Below are 13,677 nucleotides of genomic sequence, written 5' to 3' on the forward strand. Positions count from 1 at the left end.
TGTCTAACACTGTAAACCCCTTCACCTCATTATAGGAAATTTCTCTTGAATGGCCTTTAAAAACCATCTCATTACGCAGGAAGAACTGTAATTACCTCGCACAAGACAGATTCTGAACAAGTTGGTGGTGCTGCTGTCAAATTGGCAGGACTGGGCTCACCATGCTTTAGCTTGGCCACTGGGCGTGTGTATGCCTTCCTCCATTGAGTCAACCTTGCAGGCCCCACTGTGCTGGGACCTGGACACCCTCATCACTGTGGGTGGCCGTAGGAGGACAGTCTCTCACAGAGTGGTCAGAGATGCCTCACTCTCATAGAGTGATCAGAGATGCCTCCAATAAGGACCACACCCTTCCCTAGTGTCTGATAGCTACAATCCGGCAGGTACGTGGACAGCCCTGCCTCTTCCTGAGTTTTTCTGGAGGAAGGAGGAGATTTTCCAGTGACTCTGAAAGTAACAGTGGACTAGGGCATGGAAGGTCAGTAAATTAGTTCTTGCCTTCAGCTGTGTGTCTAGGCTTTGCCTAGGACTTTCAAAAAACATGACCCCATCCTGTTCCCCGCCTGTGTGGAGGCTTCCCTGATGTCTGGCTAAAACCTCTGCTGTTTCAGTAGTGACATGGCCTCAAGTTCCATCTCTTCTTTATGGCATGGTCACAGGCAAGTCACATGACACTTCTGAGCTCTTCCTCTATCTACAGAACAGCCATGTCTACGTCAGGATCATGGTGGGTGATGGCTGTGGCCACATGTGGTTGATATTGGGCACAGCTCAGCAATGGAAAACTCCATTTCCCAGAATCCTTTCCTCTGTAGCTGCTGGGGAGAGGGAGGGTGGACTCTTCCACCAGCTTCTTAATGGTGGGTGGAGTAGGGACTTCTATATATTGAGTACCTACTGTGTGCTAATGCAGAATCCAGATGTAATGAGCAGTACAGTTGTAGCTCCTTCTTTGGGAAGTTTGAGGGCAGGAACATATTTTAAAGTAAAATTGTGTGACTGCAAATGGTGGCAAGGGACTGGTAGAGAATGGAGAGAGTCAGACAAGGCAGTCTGTGAGGACTTCTCTGAGAAGATGTCTTATTCCACAGACTGTGGAGGGGGGAGGGGAGCTGCGCACACCAAGAGGACAAAGCATTCTACATCTCCAAGAGCCCTGGTGTGGAGGCGAGCAGAAGGGGGAAGGAACTAGGAAGAAGGGCAGGGCTGTGCTGGGCTGGGGCTGGGGCTGGAGCTGGGTCATGGTAAAGGACATAGGCGAAGTTGTTGAAGTTAATTTTTATCTTTATTTTTAAGTGTGTGTGTGTGTGTGTGTGTGTGTGTGTGTGTGTGTGTCTGAATGTGCATTTGTGCATATGGTACAGTGCCTATGGAAGCCAGAAGAGGGCGTCAGATCACTGAGAGCTGGAGTTGCAGTCACTTGTGACCTGTTTGATGTGGGTGCTGGCAACTGAACTCGTGTCCTCTGTAAGACATGAGTTATGTGCTCTTAACCTCTGAGTCCCTTGGAGTTAAGTTTTACATCTGGAAAGGACCCAATCTAACTTGAGTTTGTCTCTCTGCCAGGGAAAAGCTGAGTGGTAGACACAGAGGCACAGACAATGGGGTGACAAGGTCTGTGATCTGGAGGGTGGAGGTGGGCCTGGCCAAGAATGGGTGCTCAGTGCAGGGTGGGCTGGAGACTCTGTGTTGGCCTAAAGAGTGGCAGTGACTCCCAGGCTTCAGGCTGAACCATTCTACCTTCTCAGAGGCAGAGGGCTGGAGGGGGAAGAGGACGGGGTGGTGGGGGGAGACGGAGGGTGAGTGGTTGGCATTTCCCCAGGAATATGGTAAGTATCTTAGTTGTAGCCACTAGGAAGTTTACATGTTATTCCCCCTTCCCAGCCTACCCCGATTCTTCATAAGAGGGACCTGAACTTCAGAGAGGTGGCATATCCCTTCCAAGGCCACATAGCCTCCAGTGCTTAGAGCCAGGGTATACACCTAGAGCTCTCAACTTCTAATGCCCTTTATCTTTGACACATGAGAAGAATGGGGCTTGGTCAGAGCATAGGAGAGAGGTGGCATTAGTTTGGGCCAGCATGTCTCTATTTCGACCTTAGTGTTCACCCAAGGCCATCTCTGGACTCAGAGTACACTATCCCCCAAGGACCCCGAGGGTGCCCTTGGCTCCAGGCCTCAGGACCCCGGGGGGATGGAGGCAGATCAGCTCTGTGGCCTCACTGTGTAAGGAAGGGTCCAACAATGTTCTTCCACTGTTCGGAGCAGGGCAGCTCCAAGATTCCTTGCTCTCCCCAGACTTGGAGGAGGAGTGGAATTTGTCTGCTCTACCCAGAGCCCTTCTCCTCTGACTAAGCTAGGCAGAGAGGAGCAAAGCTCCTTGATGGCCCCAAACCTGGGCAGAAATAAGGATGCCCCCCACCCAATGTCCTGAACCTGCCATAGACTCTGTCTCACCACATGGTGAGATCTTTGGGGCACTGAGGATCTCAGCCTCCTGCCTTCTCAGTGGAGTTGAAAAGCATCTGTAGGATGTGGCTTGTGGGAGGCAGATGGGAGCAACAATCTGCAGGAAATGGGTGAGGTGACCAAGGCAAGACTGATAGGTGTATGGTATGTCCTTGTCCCTGCATGTGTCTGTGCGTGAGCGCACACATGCGCACATGCCTACATGCCTTAGGGAAAGCCTCAGGTAGGGGCCAGCACAAAAGGAAGGAAGGAGGTAGTGGAGATGGTAACTAGGAGGGAACTTAGTAACAGCCAGGTCCCCTTCCACAAGGATGAGCAAGTTCAGAAGGAGGGATGAGAGGTGCCATTGTAAGTGTTATGCCCCTGTTGCCCTAGGGGCACCCATGAACTCAGAATATCCCTTCCCCTAAAGTCTGTACAGGAGTGCTTTTGGCCAGCAGTGTAAGTGCAGTGGTTTTTGTACAATATGGAGTCTTGTAGACCCCTAGATTGACATTGGCTCCTGGTACAATCTGGTCACAGTAACTGGTGACTCCATGGCAAACAAGGCTAGAATTCATTGTGGGGACATTGAGCCAGGGATAGGCTTAGTCTGTGACCAGAATTGGGGAATGTGTATGACTGGGATCAGGGCCCAGTGTTGGACCAGGGTCAAGACTAGTGTGTCCCATGAACCAGGGCTCGGTGTATGATCAGGCCAAGTTCCAATGTGTTGCCAGGCTCAGAGCTCAGTGCTTGACAAGAGTCAAGGCTCAGTGTGTGGCCAGAATCAGAGCTTAATTCATACCCTGAGTTGGAGCTGCCTTTCTTCCAGGCTCCCTGTGCACATTCTTGCTTGTCTCCCCATGGGGCTTATTAGCTGTCCAAGGCTGATGCCACAGACTCCGAGCCTTGATGAGCTAATCTTAAATCCCTGGGAAGAAGCCTGGTGATGACACTGACTGTCATCCGAGAAGTTCCCACATGCTGGATGCTGTGTGGACACTGAGCGGTGGCTATTCACGTCACCATTTGCAGATTAAGAAACTGGAACTGAAAAGAGAAAAGGCTCTCTAAGGATGCCGAGATAGATCAGTGTTTTAGCTTAGTTTCCAGCTCCTTGTCCCATTTAACATCCTCTGGAGCTGAGGGGTACCTTCCATGCCCTGCAAGACCGCCTGTTGACTCTCCCTCCCCTTTGCACAAGGACTCAGGTTATGATTACAGCCTTCCCTAGGAATGTCAGCTGGGCTCTGAGACCAGGAGACTCTCCCCAAGGTCTGAGGCTTACAGGCAGATCTTGTGCTTTCAGAGTTGAGGCTGGGCAGAGCCTGTCTGCAGACTCCATAGGAACCAGGGTCTGAAGTTTGACCCTCCCAAAGGGTAAAGGGATGTGTCAGTCCCACTAGAGACATTTGGGCACCAGGGCCTGTGATGGACTGTAAAGGATCCTTCCCAGTGCCCCGATATCCTCACAAACATCACCTCCTTTGCTTCTAGGAAATGGGGACAAGCGAGCTACCCTTTCCTTTATATAGTCATGGATAGCCTGTGCTGCATTTGGGTCCAGACACACAGTATATTAGTAGAGGAGGGGGACCAGGACCTGAGAATTCTTCTGGCTGCCAGTGTTTCCGATCTCAGGTCCAAGCCACTCAAGGAATTGAAAATCCACCAGTCTTCTGGGTGGGACCAGACTGCTCCAACACTTCTCAGCCGCAAGAGTCTTTCCGTTTGTGACTCATTTGGAAGATTTCATCCCCCCAGAGTCCCACCTCCCACTCCCAATAGTTCTAGATGTTGCCTTCTCTGTGGGACTTAAGGAATGAAGGTCTGGTATGACACTGTGACACCTGTCCTCTTGGGCTTTCCTCTACTCTGTGTATTGGCTGCCATCCTGGTTCTATGTTGGGCTTCATCTATTTGCCTAGCCCTACAATACTCTCTGTGTCCAAGCCTGTTTAAGGTCCACTTCAGCCTGAGTTCCCTAACCCCTGGGTATTCACCGCACCATGGAAATGCGATGCTTTGAGGCAAGGGGAGAGAGGGGAGAGAGGCATTGGAAGCCAAAGAGAGACCTCTCTCACTCTCTCCTGTCAATCTCCTCAAGTCTCCCTACAACCTAGTCCTAGGCTTGCTGCTGCTGCTTTATGCGACTTCTGACTTTGTGGCCTCTGGCTTGCTTCTGGAAGGTTCCTTCCCCCTGCCATTCTCCACTTATCCAAATTCAGCAACTGCAGCTATGTGGACTGATGCTGAAACAAATCCTTGAAGAGATTCAGCTTGACTCAAGATCCAGTGTGGTACCAACCTAGTTTACCCTCTGCCTATAGCTGGCTTAAGACCCAGACTCCAGCCTGCAGCCCCACCCACCTCTTAGCCAAACTAGTAGCTTTTGAAGAGAGCAACCTTGGCCTCATATCCACTCTGATATCTCTGCATATAAAGCACTCATATTGAGCTCGGCATAGAGAAAGTGCCCTGTGCTGGCTGGTTTTATGTCAAACTGACACAAGTTATAGTCATTTGGGAAGAGGTGACCTCAGTTGAAGAAATGTCCCCACCAGACTAGTCTAATATGCCTATACTACACTTTCTTAATTAGTGACTGATATGAAAGGCTCCCAGCTCATGGGGACAGTGCCACCCCTGGGCAGGCGCTCATGGGTGGTATGAGAAAGCAACTGAACAAGTTATAAGCCTGTAAGCAATGTCCTTCGATGGCTTCTGCATCAGCTGCTGCCTCCAGGTCCCTGCCTTGAGTCCCAACCCTGACTTCCCTAGATGACGGACTATAAGCTATAAGATGAAATATATGCTTTCTTCCCCAAGTTGCTTTCAGCCACACTGTTTATCATGGCAATAGAAACCCCAAGACATGCCCCACATGCTTCTGCCATTATTTTTAGGAATATAAGTAGTAAGCCATCCTCATGATGAGAGTCATCATCATAGGAGAACCTCAATCAGTTGAAAGCTACCACCTCATGAGGCTCTCCAGGTGTGAGTGCCCCCCTCTCCTCCCAGAGTTGTGCCTTCCTAAGACTTATTTCTTATACTCTGGGACAAAGCCTGGCACACAGTGAGGTGGATTCCAAGACGTGGGATCAGTATGTTGGAGGGATAGCTCTCAGGGCTGCTGCTCCAAGGAGACCTGGGGGCAAGCATGATAGTACAGAGGCCCTCCTTAGTTTATCCCGTCCTTGGCTATCCTCTCAGACTCCTGCTACATATCCAGGAGTGCTGACGTGTATGGGAAGAACCAGGCTTCTGACACTGTGACCTTGGCTTTGGTCTTATCCTTGTTCCAACTTCCTGGATAGCATTCTATCCTGTCTCATGGCTACCAACTAGCAGACTGTTAAACCCGGATCAATGGGAGTTAATTAAACGATTGTGTCTGAGGTAGTGGGGATGCTGAGGGTCAGACTCCAAAAGGCCCAATTACCAGGATGGGATAGGAGGCCATCTTTAGTGTGCAGCTATGTGCCTGGCGGGTACTAGACTAGTTGCTGGGAGTTAGGACTCTCCCTGTTTGCTGATGATAAGAGGAGGGTCCAGGAGTGAAGGAGACTTTAAGGTTTTCAACAGCAAATGTGAATGTCCAAGGAAACAAGGTTGGGCTTGAAGGAAGTGGAGCTGACTCTGGAGGCTCCCATAAAGGTGTCTCCCACCATGCCAGAAGACATCTGAGTGCCCCCTACCTAGCTTGAGTATAGAGCAAGTAGCCTAAGGTCAAAGCAGTGGGAATCTATTCGTCCAGTCCATGGGATGTGTGCAGGCCTAGAGAGTTCCCTGTGGCTCCACTTCCCCTATACCTATGGCCACCTTATGGGGCTCAGCCCAGTTCCATGTTAACTCTTACCCTTTAGACCCTTCCTGCACACTCTCTCCTTTGGACCGAATGACCTTGATGTTCCTGATCTATGCCTCTGGCATCCTTTGAGCTCTGGCTTATAGAAGTCAGCACCCTCCACCATGGCCACACCTTTCTCTCAGTGTCTCCATCTTTCCATTCTCTCTCCATCTGGCGATCAGCTTGGCCTTATGTTTGGGCCAACCCTTTCCAGGTACCCCCTTCCACAGCTTCTGCCTTACATCCCTCCAGCTCTGAACAGCATCTCTAAGCCAGACTTTTTGATGCCCCCCCCTAAAATGTCTGGGCAGTGCTTTAGGGTCTTAGTTTCCCTGTCTGTTGAGCAGGCTTGGATGGTGGCTGGAATAAAATGGGCTGCCAATAAGTGCTTGCTGAATTGTGGAACCAAGGGGGCAAGGTCTGGCTTGTGTGCGCCACCTGAGCATTGTGGAGACCAGAGTGTCTTACAAGGGCTCGGCAAGGCTTGGCTGTGTTGTATGGACAGCAGGCACCCAGGGTGCACAAGAGGATATTGCTGCCCCTTATTGAAAGTGCTGCTTCACGGCAGACTGCCTTCCCTCCATGCATTCACCTACCACCATCCATAGGCCTCACCCTCGTCTGCCCTCAGCCTCCTTTTCAGCTTGGATCACTGCCACTTCTTCCCTTGTAATCCATCCTCCACCTGGTGGCATCCAGCAAGATCTTTCTGAAACACAAATTGGTCCCTGTCACTCCCCAGTTAAAACCCTTCAAGCTCCTGATGGCTCTGAGGATAAGAGCTAAACCCCTTAGACCCTGAGGGAGGGGGATGGCCTCCCTCTTCAATCCACTGCTCTAGCCTGCCTGTCTGCAAAGGCCCTCCAGCCCCCATTGTTTCCTCCTCCAAATCCCTTCAAATTCCTTTCTTGGGGCCCTTCCCTGAATCCAACTGTGAACTGGACACCCCTTGCCACATTGCCAAGTCCCTTGGGCTTGCATTCACACAACCCCAGAGTTGTCTCTACCTTCCAGCATGGCCCCAGTAGGCTGTGAGTGCCCTAAGATCAGATCTTGGGTGTGTGTATTCTTAGTTCTCACAAAGCATTAGTGGACATTAACTGAATGAATGAATCAATGAATGAATGATTAGCTCTCTCAGGATGCAAGGATTCTGGGCTGAAACTTTACACCTGCCTGGGTAGGGGTTGGGAGGAATGAAGGCAGCAGAACGTGTCTCTGTGTGCTCTGAGAGTGGCTTTCCTTTGTGCATGTCCCACTGGCATCTTGCCTATATGTGCCTCTAGAATGGCCCTTCTGGTACAGCGTGTGCCCTGCAATAGCAGGGGTTGTGATTTCAGAGAGGGGTCCTGAACTGTTCCCCTGGACATATCACTATACCCCGCCCCCATGTGTGTGTGTACGTGTGTGTGTATGTGTGTGTGTGTGTGTGTGTGTGTGTGTGTATACCTAGGCTCCATCCCTACCTCCATGTCTCTCTGGCCTGACTCCACTGAGCCAGGCCTGACTTAGCTAGCTCCCTATTCTTGCATTTCTGGCTTCCTGGCCAGCTATGCAGGCTGGCCCCTATTCTACGAATGCTACCGTTCTGTGGGTCTAAGCCTTGCCTGACAAGCCAGCATATTTGGTTCCCAGCTCCTGCCAACCCCTGCCTTATAATTGTAAATCTGCACTATGTGCCAGGCCTTGTTGCTTCTGGGTCCTCTTACCCATTGGCATCTTGCCTGTATGTGCCTCCAGAATGGCCTTTCTGGGCAGCATGTGTCCTGCAATGGCAGAGGCTGCATCTTCAGTGAGGGACCCCAACTGTCTCCTTGGGTGGACCCAGAGAGGACCTTAACTACAGGTGTGGAGGAGGTAGGGTCAGGGAGGGGATCAGGGAGGCTTACTGAGAAAGTTATGGTGTCTAGGTGGGCCAATGAGAAGGAGGAGTACAATGGGGTCCTCATTGGGGGGTACCACTGCCCACTCTGTGCTGTGCTCCACATCAGCCTCACACCAGGCATCAGCATGGTCAGTGGGTGTAATTAGGCCCATCTATTAGATAGAGACATAGAAGCTAAAAGGGGCCCCAGGTCACCAGAGACATTGTCAGGCCTGGACTCTTGTCTGTTGCCATTTTAGACTCCTAAGAGAGAAAGCTAAAGGAGAGACTGGAAGAAGGGAAGAGAGGCTGATGCCTGCCACATCCCACAAGACAGGCAAAGTGTCTGCTGACAGTGACTTCCTGACGGCAGGGAGGGGGGGCTTCAGGTTGGTCTTGTCCCCTGCACCACCTACTATGGTAGAGCCCTCTCATGAGATGCTCCATGGCCCCTCCCCCAAGAGGCAGGCACTTTGCCTATCCGTAGGATAATTCCCCATTATACAGAGATATTTAGCCTAATAGAAGCCGACAGATCATTCAGGGCAGTAATGTACTCCAGCTTCAAGCGGTTAGTTTCCTCAGCCTGAACTCCTAGATTAAAGACTCCTTGCCCATGCTGCCCCGCTCTGGTGCCTGTGACCTTGACTGCAGTCGTGGGGTAGGTTTCTCCCTCCCTCTCTCCTTCCTCTTGTTTTGCTGATTTCCTTTTCACCCCACCCCCATCTCTCTCTCCCTTTTTAAAGATTTTCTTCTTAAATATTCAGCCGAAAGGCTATTGCTTAAACCCTGCTGCATGCTCCGGAGATGACAGGTTCATTGTGTTCAGGGGGCCTGGCTGGGCCAGAGCATTGGTTCAACCGTGTGGTGCTGGAGGACACTGGGTGACTGGATCCTCTGACTGGGTACAGTCAGAGAGGCTGGCAGATAGTCTCTACCCTCTCTGCCCAGATCCAGGCCTACAGAGATTTAGCTTGCTCTTTTCTCTAAGTGCTGTGAGTGGGCACTCCCAGAAGATGGAACCCAAGGTCCATGTATACTAGAGGAGTGTTCTGGATTGGGACGCCCAGCAGTCTGTGACCTGCTGGATGACGGACTTGGCAACAGGGGAATACTTCTGTATGGGGAAATTCTTCCAGGCAATGGTAGGATAATCTTGGGCATGGGAGTTGGGGAGTTCTTTAGGTAAGATGCCACTGAAGGATTCTGTGGCCGGTGTGCTGTAGAACCCTGGACTGACTGATCCCATTTCCTCTCTGGAACTCAATTTCCTGTCTGCTAAATGGGATTGTGCATTTTAATGTATTTTGCTCCTGGTGTGGGTGAGGATCGAATTGAAGAATAGGGCTCTAGAGTACAGTCATGTGACTAGTGGCTGTGCTGGGTACTACTTTGCTTTTAGTCTCTGTCACACTCACTTTGACCTGTGCCTTGATTTGGTACATAGACAGAATCTAAGAAATGCATGGCAGGAAGAACTTCCCTGTTTAGTGCAAATCCTCATTCAACATGTGGGCATCCCAGACTCCCTTTCCGCCTTCAGGGACAGAACTCACCCTTCATTCAAGACAGGGGTCTGCAATCCTTTCTTGATGGGCTCGGCTCTGCTCTCCACACTGCTTGGTCAGAAACCAGGCTCCAGAATCTTTCTGTTGGGGACATTGGCATCCCTTCCCAGTGATGTCTCTCTGAGCAGCCCTTCTGACAGGGTAATAGAGCATGGCTCTTTGGAAGTGACTAGTCCATTTCAAGAGCTGTTGTCAGGCTGAAGACATGGCTCAATAGTTAATAGCACTGCCTGCGTTTTCCCAAGAACTCAGGTTCAAATCCTAGCACCCACATGGCTGCTGACAACCATCTGTAACTCCAGTTCCAAAGGATCTGATACCCTCTTCTGGCCTCTGCAGGCACCAGGCACACATATGGTATACAAGAACTATGTAGGCAAAACACATAATATAAATAACATAAAAATACATATTAATTAATTAATTAAAAATTAAATTAAAAAAGGGTTGGAGTGGCTGATCACATGACCCCAAGAACTCTAAGCTACCAAGCAATTTTGATAGGTCCCACTCTGCATCTGGTTCTTGGAGCTACTCATAGGAACCACCCATGTTCTAGAAACTCCTCTATCCACTTTGCACATTTACATAGCAAATGGAGGGATCTGAGCAGGGATCTTTGCCTTCCCTACTGGCCCTCCTGGGCTGGGTCTACCTTCAACGCTCCATCTGAGTCTGTCAATCTTGTTTTTTGGCAGGATCTGCTAGTGCCATGAGAGCGTCTAAGGAGCCAGTCTGACCATCCCCTCCACTTAAAGCCACTCCTCATAAAAGCCATTCACTCACAGATTTGGAATTGACTGTTTCACCACTGAGCTTCCTGGCCCCTAGGTTTCTGTTTTGTCCGCAAGGAAGTCACACAAGGCCTTGCTTGTGTGTGCTGAAGTCTCTGTCATTATTTGGTATACCTCTATCCCTGTGAGTCTGGGGCAAACGTCACAGACTCCTCCAGCCTGCCTATGTCCTTTCAGTGTTCTGCATAGCATTTCTAGAACTTTTTAGGATAGCTTAGAAGCTAACTAGCTAGAGCCCTGCTAGCCTTTTAGCCCTCTGCAGGGAACCAAAGGAGCTGGGTGTTGATAGTTATAGATGCCAATCCTTGATGTCTCTCTTCTGAAGGCTCTCAGTCCAACTTTTGGTGGGATGATGTGGTGGGGTGTGTGAATAGACAGGGAATGGAGCCTTCAGAAATGAGACCAACCCAGACCACACAGCTAGCAACGGTAGGAGCAGGTAGGAACTCCAGGACCCAGCTCAAAGTTCTATCTCATACTGCCCCTGCCCTCAGTCCCATACTATTCCAAATCACTCCTGCCTGTCCCTTCTCCCAGGCTCAGCCAGCATAGTTTTGAGCAGGCCCCTGCTGTGGCTCTTCTGAGCCACCCATCTGGTCCTGTCTGAGGGCTGGCTTGTCTCCTGTCAGTCTGAGGGTGAGGCCCACTATGCCTTTTCCTGTGTTCCTTGCACAGGATGAAGGAACAGAAAGGGGGTTCGGGAAGGAAGATGCGCCCCCAGGGACTGAGACTCAGGAGGGGTAGGCGGCTCCATGGGTGTCGCATCTGCTTCTTATTTTTCAGAGTTATTTTAAGCCAGTGGTCTGGTTGTAAGAGCAGCACGCGTCTGTGGATGTGGCTCTGGATTCACCCTCTTCCTCTTGTCTCCTTACCCCGCCTCCTCATCCCAGGCATCAGACAACTGCTGTTGGTGCTGCTGAGGCGGGCAGCCTCCCCCACAAACTCTCCAGTCTTCTCCCCTCCTCCTTAGGTGACTGTGACAGCCAGCCCACTGCCCCCTCCCCCTCCTGTTCTGGGGGAGCAGCCCAGGCTCCAGTTGGCAGCTTGAGAGGACTTTTAACAATGAAGAAAAACATCATTGCATTTATCTGGTTAAAGCCCTCCAGTGGCTTTTCTTGTACTTGGGATCAGAGCCAAAGGCCCCATCTTGGCCTTCAGTGCCTCAGGCTCCTCGAAGCCTCACTTCCTGAAGCCTAAGTTAATTGTGGCCCCCTCCAGGAAGACCTCCCCTGACCCTCTGTCTAGAGCATCCACTGTCCTGTTCCTGTTCCCTCCTCTGTGGCTGGATGTCAGGGTTGCCGCTGAGCTTGTCCCTCTTAGAAGTGTCTTGTTTCTCTGCTTATCACCTGGCTTTGTGACAGGGCCAGACTCCTCTATCTCACGTCCTCATGCTTTCATGCATTGCTGGTACCTATGGCCCACCTAGCATTTAGGACTTCCTCAAAAGCGTTTTTGTGAATGGATAAGTAATGCAGAAACAGATAAAGGCATGGGCAAATGTTGAAGCTAGTTACATTGGCAATTGATGACTACACGTGTGTGTGTGTGTGTGTGTGTGTGTGTGTGTGTGTGTGTGTGTAATCATTTGCCCTTTTAACAACAGGCTTGGGAGACCCCTGCTTGAAGCTCTGCATGCGTAGGGTGCTCACAGGTGTGGGGGTCCATTTCCTGTTTAGTCATGTGAGGTCTTTCACCTTTTAGGCCTTTGTGACTCCACTGGTGGACTGATGCTGACTGGCAGCCATGGCCTCTGAGCTCATCTATGCCAGCGCTGGCGGGAAGGGAGTGAGTCAGGTGTGGATGGCAGTTCACCTTGGCATTCTGCTCCTGGAGTGTAGGCCAGGGCCAGGATAGCTGCTGGGAGAGCTGCCTGCATCTCACTACTGGGAGACAGACTGCATTCACAGTCAAGGTCCCTAGACACAGTGGCGGCTTCAATTGGATATGTTTTCATCTTTCTGTGTATGGCCTTGTGTTTCAAGAACTTTCTTTGATACGTTCATTTCTTGAATTCCTAGCTTTCAATTGTTCTTCGTTATTTTCCTTTGGAATAAAAATAAGAAGACAAAGAAGCCCCACTCCACCTCAATTACACCATGCCAACGTGGTTCCTGTCTTGTCCCCTGGGCTTTTCCTGTGAAGACAGTGCTAGGATGTGGCCCAAGTGACTCTTGTCCTTAGGTGGATGGTTTCCTTGCTCTGTGCCTTGATTTCCTCCCTTGACCCATGAAAGGAGTCATTCCTTCATTATGAACGCTACCATCTTGTCAAGGGAGCCAGATGGAGAGGTGTCTCCTTGGAGGAGGGAACCCAAGTTTTGGCCCCCAACTCTGGCTGCTCAGACTTCAGCTGTTTACCTAAACCATGGGTCTATGATCTAGAAGTGAGATTGTGCTGCGTAGGTGGAACCCGCAGGGACGAGTGGGCTCCAGAAGCTGTGTGTGGCTTGACTCTGCCTGCCTTGCTTCCTTGTCTTCCTACCCATTATTGACAGGGGGTCCCTGCTGTGTTGCTGCTCCCAGACTGTTGGTTATTTTTAATGGCTGCATACTATTCTATTGAGCAAAGGAGCTGGGAGTCTCTTTGTTGTCTTGGTTGTAATGTTTAGGTAGACCCAAAGGTACAGGTCTAGAAACATTTTCTCGAAGACAACCTCAAAGCTATCTCTTGAGGTTGCTACGTCAGGGGTCTGACAGATATGCGCAGGGTAGTGATTTGGAAAGGTGGAGCCTCTCAAGGGTGGACTGGGACACTATCCTGGGGCAGCAGCAAGGGGTTTAGGACTGTGAGACATTTAAGTGCTGTGACAAGCAAGCCTGAGGCTATTCATGAGAAGGATGGTCTATCCATGTGACCTCAGGCAAATCCTTTGCCTTCTCTGATGCTCAGATTTTCTATGGACTGTGGCCTAGGTAAACAAGGGTTGGTCTAGCTATGTCATCTAGTATGGTAGCCACTAGCCACCTGAAAATTAAAATGTAAGTTAATTAAAATAAAACAAAATGAGCTGGGGATTTGACTCCAAGGCTAAAAGGGCTCATGAAAACAGAACATCTGAGTTCTGTCCCCAGGAGAAAATCCTCTTTCTCTCTCTTTCTCTCTCTCTCTCCTTCCCTCTTTCTCTCTCTCTCTCTCTCCCTCCCTCTC

The 13,677-nt window shown here is 50.4% G+C and overlaps 1 protein-coding gene across 4 annotated transcripts in view; it reads left to right on the forward strand.

Annotated features, from left to right (window-relative positions):
• Window positions 1-13,677, forward strand: part of Lingo1 (leucine rich repeat and Ig domain containing 1) — a 180,135-nt gene that overhangs the window by 99,536 nt on the left and 66,922 nt on the right. The gene's annotated exons all lie outside the window — the stretch shown is intronic.

Source organism: Mastomys coucha, unplaced genomic scaffold (genome assembly GCF_008632895.1).
Source record: "Mastomys coucha isolate ucsf_1 unplaced genomic scaffold, UCSF_Mcou_1 pScaffold23, whole genome shotgun sequence".
In the NCBI taxonomy this organism is placed as follows: domain Eukaryota; kingdom Metazoa; phylum Chordata; class Mammalia; order Rodentia; family Muridae; genus Mastomys; species Mastomys coucha.